This window comes from Astatotilapia calliptera, chromosome 1, assembly GCF_964374335.1.
Source record: "Astatotilapia calliptera chromosome 1, fAstCal68.1, whole genome shotgun sequence".
NCBI classification, from domain to species: Eukaryota; Metazoa; Chordata; class Actinopteri; order Cichliformes; family Cichlidae; genus Astatotilapia; species Astatotilapia calliptera.
In genome coordinates this window covers 40,733,252-40,743,308 of record NC_137422.1, presented here as the reverse complement: position 1 = coordinate 40,743,308, position 10,057 = coordinate 40,733,252, and positions in this window count along the sequence as shown.

The window sequence follows — 10,057 nt, the reverse complement described above, 5'->3', positions numbered from 1 at the left end:
TAGAAAAATCTGCGTTTTCAAAAATACCCGGGTACGTGTGGACGTAGCCTAACCCATATGGAAAAGATATATATAAATCTTATAAAGTTTGTATCTGTTTTGTGTGAAACTTGTATGAAAAGCATATAAGAGTGAAAACCCTTGAAAAATTATACAATGAAACTTGTATGTTTTGGATACTTACTAAACCAATGTATGAAAGTAATGAGAAAGTGGCCACTTTCATGAGTAATCACATATAAGTTTTTACTATTTCTTTTCCGTATGGGAAAGTTCAGTGTTTAAACCCTTCCGATGTAACTACAGCCCAGCCCATGCAGCAGTATATTAATGACTAGGGGTGGGTTTTATTAATCGATTAAAATTGATTCTGGCTTGGATAACGTGATATCGATTCATTAAAATCCTGAATCGATTTTTTTATATAAATGTATTTTGCCCAAAATTCCAGAATCTCAGGTGAAACGTCACAAAATTTTGACAACCACCCAACATTTAAAACAGTAAATGAGAGCAGGTACACGGCTTCTGCACAAAGACGTAAACACACAGCGTGGACCTGCGGATCAGAATCAGTGAGATGTTGCCTTTCTCACCCGACGGCACGGACACGGTCGGGGCTGAAAGCCGACAGCTCGCTGATTCTGATGTTTCGGCGGGTCCGCGCTTTGTGTTTACATCCTTTTTGCGCCGATTCTAAAGCTGTTAGTTTGATCTCTCTCCAAACGATATTGACCAAACCAGCAGCAAAAGAAGATCCAAACTACACTTCACATAAACATCGTCATGGACTTTTGCTGTTTTGCTTCCACCACAATAAAAATCACACTTCATGCACAGCTCTCTCTCTCTCTCTCTCTGTACTTCAAGAACAGTTTCCCGTCTATCCCCGAAATCTGTTTTCTGCATTATTCGCTTGCAAATCCGCCGTTGTTTACAGCGCTGTCGGCCGATGTTTTTTTTTTCCTTTTACTTACTTCCGAAAAGAAAACCTAATTTCTGCCGTTCAATATGCTTCTGAACAAATTTAAACTTTTAAAAATTATGCAAAATGCAAAACGCTGTGTCTCTAATAAAACCGCTGTAACTTAGGAGGTAATGTTCAAGTTGATTAATGGTTTTCTTTCATTTTTGATGATCTACTGCAGAATATTTTTATAAAATCCAGGCCAGGAAAATCACCTTCATGTTTTTCTGTGTTTTATCTTCAGCTGCTTTGACACAAAGGCCTCTGCTGTGACCCTCACACCTTTGATAAAGTCTGGAAAGTGTCAGCTTCCTTTTTATAGATACAAAAATATGTAAATGTGCTGATCTGAATTATAATATTTCTGACTGTCTGAAGCAAAATTTCCCAGATTCAAATCAAATTGAATCGAATCGTGGATCGAATCGATTCAGGACCTGGTGAATCGGAATAGAATCGATTCTAGAAATCAGTGACGATGCCCAGCCCTATGAATGACTAACCTCGTATTGTGGATGGATTATCTCAGTTGTTCTCCTGACTTAAGTTTGGTCCTTTTACAGCATCCTGCCATGTGACTGCATTTGTCCCTAACCATCGGGAACCCTCACGTTAACTTTTATCGAGTGTAAAAAAGTTCATCCTCCAGCTTCACTGTGCTAATGTTATGCTAACATAGCTGTGTAGCTAGCGATCACGTAGCACATCACTATATAGAAGCTAGCACAACTTCAGTAACCTTGCAAACGTCACTGCTGTTTAGTTTTCTGTCTTCATTTATGTTGGAAGTGATAGCAGAGCTGTACGTTTGAATTTGTTCAGAAATCTCTCAGTCAGAACATGCTATATCATGCTGAGGTGGAAGCTAGCGAACTAACTTCCTGCTAACTTCTAACTCTGTTATATTTAATAAATTCTGTTTAAATCATAAATCATTTTATTACAGATGAAAGACTTTACAGTTTGTAACTCTCAGTGATGCCGCAGTGTTCATTTGACTTTGGGACCTGAAGACATACATGTTAACCCTATCGATTTTTCTGGGAGAATCCCGGATTTCAGTGCCCCACCTGAAATTTCTCAGACCCACCATTCTCCCGAATTTCTCCCAATTTTCCACCCGGACAACAAAATTGAAAAACAATATCCTAGAATGCATCGTGCGGCCCAGCCAATTCCAGTTTCCAACAATGGCGGCAGCTACTTAGTTTTAATATTACTCTTATTACTTTCTGGGTTGCAAAATAAACTTTTAACACATTTTCAGGCGAGAATGTAGCTGTGTAAACTTCAAAAACCTGAGCCGGGGAGAACAGAAAACTCCCGGCACATCGTTTTCAAACCCCCGCCGTCTTTCTCTACTCAGGTGATATAAATCACTTAGATAACTTAAAAATGTTATTGTTTGGCTTTTTTCAGTGTTTTATTTGTTCCTGAGTAAATTGGTTTGGCTGAGATTAAAGTTATTAGATTAGATTAAATTTAACTTTATTAATCCCTCGGGAGGGTTTCTCTGGGGTTTTCACACAGCTGAATAAACGCCAAACAAAAAACTGATTAAACAGAAGTGTGAGATGGTCGAGAATTTACGGCTGGTTTTCACTCCACCGAGAGAGCTCGTGGCGTAATTCTGAAGGCTAGACTGTTAGTGATGTGTCGGTCGCGAACGAAATGGCTCTTAGAGCCGGATCTTTGACGTGAACGACGCAAGCCGGCTCCTAATAGACCCTGTGCACGAGAAAACGCTAACTTCCTGGTTTGAGACCGGATGTAGGGTTGTACATTTCCGGTAGCTTTACTTTGCAGTCAATCACTACTGCGAAGATATCCTCCACAATCATGTCCAAAACTCGAAAACGGAAAGATTTACAAAGAGCAGAAGGTGGGAACACTCACCACTGTTGTGTCATAAAAAGTCTAATGATCAGTTTTGACGTTTAAAGCGTTTAGATCGATCAGTTGTTTACATCACTCAACACAAGCAGAACTGCATCACTGCAGCAGAAGACACATCGTCCACATTCAGAAGCACATCTCTGTGTAGTGACTGGTCTCATGATTTAAACAGGCAAATGTTCAGCATTCAAACTACAGGTGAAGAACAGTCAAACCAGATGTTTCCCCGTTATGTCGAGATCAGCTAGTCCAGTACACACCTACACAGCATGTTAACAAACCCTGAAAAAAGCCACACAAAAATGAATGATTGTAACGGTTTCTATACATTAGTATTTACGAAGGGTATGTTGTGACTTAGCTTCAAAATTACAGCGGTCCCTCGCTATAACGCGGTTCACCTTTCACCTCGCTGTTTCGCAGATTGTTTAGTGCAAGTTTGCATGCTTATTTTTTTACATCACATTGTGTCCTGCGTCCTGATCGCTGCAGACGATCTCCTCCGTGACGTCTCTCCTGTACAGTACAGAATCGCTGCATCGATGCTAGCAGTGTGACTCTGAAGTGCAGTGCTGTATGTCCACGATGTCCACCAAACGTTTTGCACCGTCAAAAAATAAAATTGGCTCCTTGATTTCACCTCTCGCTGGTTATTTTTAGAACATAACACCCGCGATAAACGAGGGACAGCTGAGAAATATAACATTTGAATCCCTTTTCTCTTTTGCTCTGAGGCGCGGGGAAAAATATCGACAATATCGAACATCATTTACAGATATATTGGGTAAATGCCCGAGACATCTATAGAAATGTAAATCGCCGCTTGATTCATTCATTTGCTTAACTTGTTTTGGACCGTAAACCAGGTGCGAATAGGACACCGGAAACAAAGCTCCCCACAGGAGTTTCCGCACCGGAAGTAACATATGCTAACGTGCACATGGTCTATCGCGAGCCGTGGGTTGTTTTTTTTCTTTCTTTCTCTCTCTCGCTTCACTCTGCATGCGAGCCTTGTGCTTTGCGCTGGGCAGAGGGTATGGACTCGAATTGTGTCATTTCCACAACACTGCCCCCCGCCGGAGGTGGCTAAGTTTTTGGCTAAGTCCACACACAAATCTTTTTACACATACAAATCGTGATTTACAAGCAGTGTTGCCAACTCCTCAGTAAGGAAAATCGCTATTGGTTGTCCTAAAAGTCACTAGAAGTCGCTAAATGACGTCATCGCCTAATTTGCATAATTGGTCATGCTAATCTAATTGTAACCTATGCTGTTGGAGAGAGAAATAACATCGTGGAAGAGACATAAAGTGAGTAAAAAACGTCCTAAATGCATTTAGAGTTTATTTAGAACTACAAATTAAATTTCTTTTAGCAATTTTTTTTTTTAATGTCACAATTCCAACCCTGCTCCTTTACCCGGGCTTGGACCGGCAAAAGTGACCCGAAACAGGCGCTCTGGTGGAGTTACTTTGTGTGTGTGTGTTTATAAGTAGTTTTAAACCTTGTGATCCACAAAACAGCATAAGAGTAAAAGAAGAACTGACTGCGTTACAGCACCCGCTGCTTGTTGAGAGTAAAAGCGATACGCGCGTTCACGTCTTTTTTTTGCGACTTTTTTTAGAGAAAAAGTCGCTGAATATAGCGATAAAGTCGCTAAGTTGGCAACACTGTTTACAAGTACAAAATATTTATGACCACAATTTGAGCCCATACAGAGGGGCGGTAGTTACACTGGCAGTAGCACAGGAACAGAGCGGGAGGGAGAGAGCAGGGACAACAACTCACATTAGAAAGGTATAGTAATTATCCACAACTATATATAGTTGCGGATGACAAAGGATTCAGAAAGTTTATTCACGCAGGTCCATATGACAGAATATGCATGTTCTTTTTGTTTTCATAGTTTAATTTATATTTAATTGTGTTGTGGTTTGCAGTGTTTTGTGTTGTTTCACTTTAAATTTGTAAAAGGAAAAAGCTGAAAATTTAAATAGTTAAAAGTTGAAATGTGAATAATTGATTTTTGTATTATATGATTTATTTATTACACTTTATGTGGAGTGAATAAATAAAAGTATATTTACGGTGGTCCCTACAGACAAAGCACATACAAACTCAGAAGCTCAGAAGTACCAACGACCGGATTTGGTGTGTGGTAGTAACAGGTAAATTATTTGTGTACATATATATATATATATATATATATATATATATATATATATGAGTGTTTGTGTATAAATACACAAACAATACACATATGCTTTCAATTGTGTAATTTAAGTGATCTAGGCAGCTGTTTTGGAAGTTCAGTTAAAGCTAGAAATGTGTTTTGGAGAGTGTACGTGTTTTGTCTCTAAGGCCACTGCATATATTTATATATAAACATATATAAATAAAACCACTTTTTTTTACATTAGTAATTCCTTTTGTGCATAATTTTATATTATTGTTAATAATAAATTAATTAAAGCAACAAAACAACCTGAAGAGCCGGTTCGGAGCCGAAAGAGCCGTAAATCCCATCACTATAGGCCGTCACAGTCACTCACTTCCAGCCTACCCGGCTTTCGGAGGACCCGCCACAATTAGGCTACGTCCACACGTACCCGGGTATTTTTGAAAACGCAGATTTTTCTATGCGTTTGCACCTTTCGTCCACACGTAAACGGCGTTCTCGGTCACTGAAAACGGAGATTTTTAAAAACGCCTGCCAGGGTGGAGATTTTCGAAAACTCAGTTTTTGCGTTTACGTGTGGACGAGAAAAACGCAGAAAACGCAGCGTCAAAGGTGTACGCATTTTTTGACGTCACAGTGTGCGCCACGTTATTGTTTCGGTGAAAAGAATTTCTACAATACTGTTACTGTTAATTCTACTCTCTGCAGTGTTTAAATGCTTCCCCTCTGCTGTTGGACACATGAACAATAACTATATGACTGTCCCCGCCACTAACACATGACCCTACGCTGTGTCACTGCATCATTCCATGATTGGCACTGATCACCACCTGCACTCATGTATATATCTTTCTACGTAGCACTTTTAATTCTTATTCCTACTTTTATTTTTTCATGTCTATTTAATCGCAATTTATGACAGTATGTTTGCACTGAAGCACCGCAGCAATTTCCTAATGTTGTAAACCTGCTCAACATTTGGCAATAAAACCCTTTCTGATTCTGATTCTGAAATGCTTACATATACACAGTTACTGTCCCTCCACACATACGACTCGGTTCTGCTTCTATGCCCCATCTTTGTTTACTATTTCCCACCGAGGCTTCTAGGCTTCTGATTGGCCAACATTTCTGCACGGTTAGGAATATAGCGCCAACTGCTGCTTTGGCATGTTCATAGCAGCGTTTTCCTTCATTTCTGCGTTTACGTGTGGACGGGATTATTTTTCAAAACGAAAACAGAAAATCTCCGTTTTCAAACATACCCGTGTACGTGTGGACGTAGCCTTAGACCGCAAACGCCGGGTCCTCAATTGGATGCAGCCTCTGAATTTGGGCACTCCCGCTGTTTCCGGCCCGACAACAATAACGGTGACAATAACTTATTTTATAAACACTGTAAAATTCAAGTTTTTTGTGTATATATATATATATATATATATATATATATATATATATATATATTAGGGTTGCCAACCGTCCCTTAAAATACGGAATCGTCCCGTATTTAGAAACAAAAGTACACGTCCCGTATTGAGCTAATAAGGGACGCACTTTGTCCCGTAATACAGTGAGAATCAAAAGTAGTCTATAACTTTTAATGGAATTAACGCTTTGTTTGAAAACATAATTCCCAGCCCCTCTCCTGCTTTGTGACCAATGAGCTGACAGCACACTTATGACAATTCGAGTATGACAATTCAGATTACCGCTCATCTCATTGGTCGAGGAAAGGTCGCTTACAGAGAAAATACCGGAAGACAACAGATGACCACAACAAGAAGCATGGTCAACAGGGAAACAAACGCCAACACTGCGGTGCAAGTCTCGGACGACAGTACACCTAAAGCTGGGCAGACACTGTGCGATTTTTTCAGTCACGTTATTCAGCTCCTGCTCAAACTGCACGATTGACTCGCAGGGGTTAGAAGTTGGTAGGTCACGATGCAAGTCTCACACTATACCGCCCGATGCTCTGATGCGACCTGAGTGCTCACACTGTGCCAACATAACATGAAGGTTATAACAGACAATCTGTCGCGCTCTCTCTCTGTCTTTCACTCACACAGACACACTACCACCATCAACTTTGCTAAATTGCTAATGAAAAACATTGATCAGGCAGCTGTGATTGAGCAGCATGTAAATCCAACTATTTTCACGGTTGTTGTGGTCGTGATAATTTTGTGATGCCACATCGAAAAGGCTCGGATGAGCTTTCCAAAGTTCTACAAGTTGTGCCTCCATCGCTTGTGTCCAGATCACACGCTGCACAGCCGTGCTGCAACGTCTTTTTCACCGACGTTTACGTGTTTGCGCGTGAGCAGTGTGAGCGGCTGTGGTGAGACCCTCACGAGCGACTGATGATCGGGAGCTGGTCGTGAGGTGTTAATCACTTCTCGTTACCCCACGTATACTACACGATGCACGATGAAGGCCAAAATCGGTCCGATCACTCAAAAATCGTCTCAAAATGGGCCAAAAACCGCACAGTGTGAGCCCAGCGTTAGAGCAGCAATGTTTGTTCCCCTCAGAGAAAGGGAAGAATGGGAAAAGGAAAACACCTGGCTGGAAAAAGTTAATATGGGCATGTGCAGTGAATATCAGCGCTATGTGGCCAGAAGTGTGATAATATAATTTATTTTGTGTAATAAACAACTGCAAGGATAGATGATTACAACAAATACATGACTAATACATAAAAGTAACACATAGATGAATAATGATGATGAGTTAAGATGCGTAATCATGGGAACAAGCGGGTTTACAAACAGGCGCAGCTGATTAGCATTAGAAAAGCTGAAATAATACCTCAGCTGAAGCCGATTGTACTAAATGCACTAAATGTGCACAGTTACAAGAATATTTTTCTTTCTATTGTTTTCTATTATTTTAAGTTAAGCAGGACAGAGTTCTTTTAAAGAAAGATTTACTTATATTCTCAAAAGTTAAGCATGACAGGCTTCTGTTTAAGAAAGAGACCTGTTTTACTGTGTTAATGTTGTCATTTTGAGCTAAAAATAAATGGCTAAATGATCATTTGTTTCACATGTGTTCATATCACAAAGAATATGCATCTGCTTAAATCAACTTCAAGTCAAATGGTTAAAAAAATAATTTCACACACAAAAAAAGAGCTAGAAAATTCACCACACTGGGAAGGGTGAAGACAACTGGGTCGCCCGGCCCTGGCCACGAGGTGTCCCTTATTTATTTTCCAGGGAGTTGGCAACCCTAATATATATATATATATCTCACTCAAGGTTGGCAAGTATGCCTGAAGCGGAATTTGGACTCGAAAAGGCTAATGACATCAGACTTAAAGGCGGGATAATCACACGGTGAGTCATGGTGAGGCCAGTTATGTTTCCTTGGCCAATGAAGGGTCGGATATATTTTAATAACATTTGCTGAAACAGAGCCGAGAGGATCGAGTCTGCGTCGTTTCGTGGCGTCGTCGGTTGCGGGTCGGATGATGGAGCAGTAATCTTCTATTTTGATTTTGATGATTTTTTTTGTATTGCCATTTTTTTTGAAAACATAAACATTTCTTAGATAAAACGTTCTGTGATTTGTTCTTTTTTATTTAAATGTTTTCAGTTTTTTTTAAAGAAAAAAGGAACAAGTCTATGGAAATAAAATATATATTTTTAGTTTTTCTATGAATGTTTTAACAAATAATAAACATGTTTTATTTTACATTTCAGTTTGCAGCAAAAATAGTTTCAAAATTTGTTTATGGAAATAAAATGGCTTATAGTTTGTCATTTATTAGAATTAAAACTTAAATTTTATGCATCACGTTTTAAAATGTGTATAAAATTAAATGTAAATGTGTGTAAATGTTTTCAGTTCACATCTTCATTTTTCCACTAAGTTTTAAGAGATAACGAACAACATACAAGACCTAACTTTAACTACACAAACATAAAACACGCAGCCGTTTTTTTAGTTTTTGTTGTTTGAACGTGTGTATGGAAATAACAAAAATGTATGTATGTTAATAAGAATACATAAAATTCTGTTTTGTGTTGTTTTTTCCCCCAATTTTAAAATGTTTTCACTTCACATTAGTTTAAGAACAAATTATTTTCTTATCATTTTACAGCAGAAATAAACGTCTGTAACAAAATGTGAAGCTGTCTAAATCCAGAGATGTTAAAAGTAAAGCCTGGGGCCCAGAACTGGGTCACCAAAGGGTCCAACCAGGCCCAGTGGGTGGCTTTAATGTGTAAGCATTCAAAGCAGGAGGGATGTGGCACTTTTCACTCTGTTCTGCATCATTATCGTCTGTATCAGCTGAGCCACAGGTCTGAGTCAGTTTAACTGTCGGACTGAAAGGCATCACACGCTCTGCGCTTATACACAAGTAAGGTAGTTAAGTCCAAGGAGCCGATTTACTCAGCATTCCCACGGAGAAACTGAGACTTATTTTTCTCATCGGTTTTATAAACGCACGGTTTAGTAAATGTGAACATTTTAACATATTTAAGCTTCTTCACAGTAAAAGGAGGAGGTGATTTTATCGCAAGGTTATTGGGCGACAGCTCTTAGTGGTCCCGCCCATTTAAGATCATGCTGGAGTCTCTGTCTTAAAGAGAACTTCTGAGGGGCAGCCAATGAGGAGAGAACTGGCGTTAAAACGGCTTATTTCAAAGAGAGGATGAGTTAAAGGGCTGCACTGAGGCGGGACCAGATAAGGAGGGAGGGCAGAACAGGTCACCTTTAATATACACACACAGGTGATGAACACTGAGACACTGAGCTCAACAAGGAAACCCTGCTTCAGTAACAATAACAACATCAGGATTTAAGTCCTGCACAGGTAAACTGTAGTTATCGCAAGTGTCCACCAGAGGGAGGTACAATCCCAGCTAAACCATCAGGAGCCTGTCCAGCGCCTCCTCGAGCCCTCAAAGCTTCTGCAGACCTGACAAACTTTAGTGGACTCACTGAGTCTGAGCTGAAAGTGTGCGTTACCCAAAGCGGTGCCTGAGAGCGACTGCAGCCGTTCC